The 2,378-nt window shown below is 54.7% G+C and overlaps 1 pseudogene; it reads right to left on the bottom strand.

The window, feature by feature from the left end:
* Nucleotides 1-607: 607 nt before the first annotated feature.
* LOC124699061 lies at nucleotides 608-2,378 on the bottom strand (annotated as a pseudogene).

Here is a 2,378-nt window from a genome sequence, read left to right as displayed (position 1 = left end):
TTTATTACATGTGTTTAGTTGTTTTATTGTCTGTTGTATTTTAATTTGAAAACAATCTCCGAAACATATTTATTTATATGCTATATTTGATAAATGGTTGTGTTTTCAAAAACCCTCTAAAAAAGTTTGGGGGTGGCATTTGGGGACGCGACTAGAGAGCGACGTCCTCCAAACGCGGCACGAACAAAACACATCTCTCAAACGCTCAATCCGGCGCCGTTTGGGGGACGCGACTGGAGATGCTCTTAGGTGCGGCTTTTTGAAAATTTTACCTCTCTAAAGACTTTTAAGGAATCGGCTGGGGATACTTTTAGATTTAGTTACTTCGAATAGTACATGATGCGCACGAATCTGTAGACTTCTCTGCAAAACTGAAATAAAACAGCTCGGCTTATCGACCATAACAGCAGAATGCCTACTGGCATGATACTTTGCGAGAAAGCAAGAAGATTCATATCGCTGTCGTAAAAAATATCGTCCCTCCACTGATACCTACCGGCATGATACTTTCCGAGCAATTTTGACGAGCACCACCCAAATAATTTTCACGGCAATCCTCCCTCCCTCCGCTGATTCTCAAGCAGACATCCAAATGTCTTGGTATCTTGTGCATGCCATGTACTGTAGATCCAGGCTGGTGAACTTTGGGGGTTGAATTATGCAAACTATCTTGGTTCAGTGAACTCTGTATCCGATAGCACCCCTTCAGTCTCCAGTGTTACGCTCTCGCAGCTACTCCGTATAAATCTGTAGTGACTGAAGACAATCCCACATTTTGGGCCGGGTGCACAACACTGCATCGACCGAACTATCATGACTGCACATAAACTCGAGGGCCGTCTCGAGGCTGGCGGCGATCTCTGAAATGACCGGTCGGTCCTTCCCCCGCATCTGCACGCAGCAGGCTGCCGTCTGTGCCACGTACTCCAGCGCCTGGAGCTGCCGTGGCGTTGGCTCCGGTGATGGGCGCTTGTCCAGCAGCTCCTCTAGATTGCCAGCCTCAATGATGGGGAGATCGAAGGACCTCACGCCCTTCTTCCCCGTCAGAACCTCGAGTATCAACACACCCAAGCTGTAAACGTCGCTCGCCGGCTTCAGATGGCCTGTGTGGAAGTATTCCGGATCGAGGTACCCGATTGTGCCTACGTTGGCGTATGTGTCATCCTCCTTCAGATGGCCTGTGTGGAAGTATTCCGGATCGAGGTTCCAGTGGACCGACGCACCCAAGTCCGACAGGCGCGGGACCCAGCTGGAGTCAAGAAGGATGTTGGCCGGCTTGATGTCGCCGTGGATGACCGGCTGTGCAGGTGCTCGATGGCGCGCGACACGCCCAGGAGCACATCCATGCGCATCTTCCAGGACACCGTCACCGGCGAGGAGGATGGTTGGTTGTGCAGGTGGTCGTGGAGCGTGCCCTTGTCCATGTACTCGTACACCAATAGCCGCTCGGCCCGCTTCCTCCACAAGGATAAGAGGCGCTTCTCCTTGTTCATGGACCAGCAGCTGGTCCCAAGGAGGCGGACGATGTGCTTGTGCTGGAGCTGCGAGAGGATGGCAATCTCCGTGCGGAACTCATCCTCCAGATCGGAACTGATCGGGTGCCGAGCGCGCTTGATGGCCACCTCACGCCCATCGGAAAGTCTGCCCCTGTACACAATTGCAGAGCCACCTTGGGCCGATCATGGTATCATCGGCAAAATTATTAGTGGCCGCCATGATCTCTGCCAACGTGAACTCTTCGGTTCCATGCGGTAGAACCTCCCGAGCGACCTCAGTCGGCTCTCCTGAGAAACAAATGATGAGTAGTGAGCTTCTGTTCATCACAGAGGGCACGGCACGATCGAAAAAACACTCTTATTCGATCAATTTGTATTATGTATATATACATACCTGCACCTGGGGCGAACTGGAGGGTGGAGATGCTGAGCTTGTGGCGCTATCTGGAACGAGGATGTTGTAGATTCGATCGAGGCGGCGGGTTATGCCGATGTGGCTGATGATGGGGAAGAGGATGAGGTACGAGTCGATTATGTTCTGGACCTCCCTGAACCTGTCGGCCTGCCTCCCGGCCATGGCGAGCTGGTACGCCAGGTTCCTCCCCTGGCAGGACACGACGAGCTCGTGCGCGTCCCGGAGCGTGTCGCCCAGCCCAGCCAGCGGCCGGACCGCCTCCGGACACGCCTCCAGGTGCGGCAGCAGCTCCGCGATCATGAGGACCCGGCGCGCCACCTGCTCGCACTCCCTCCTGTTCTGCCGAGCCGTCAGCGCGGCCTGCATGATCATGGAGATGAGCCCGCCGACGTCCGCGCCGACCAACTGCGCCACCGTCGCCGCCTGACCCAGCCCGGTCCACAGCGCCATGGCAGCCGCGTAGCGTA

Source organism: Lolium rigidum, chromosome 3 (genome assembly GCF_022539505.1).
Source record: "Lolium rigidum isolate FL_2022 chromosome 3, APGP_CSIRO_Lrig_0.1, whole genome shotgun sequence".
NCBI classification, from domain to species: Eukaryota; Viridiplantae; Streptophyta; class Magnoliopsida; order Poales; family Poaceae; genus Lolium; species Lolium rigidum.
The sequence above is the reverse complement of the archived record's forward strand: the minus strand, read 5'-3'. Positions and strand labels throughout refer to the sequence as shown.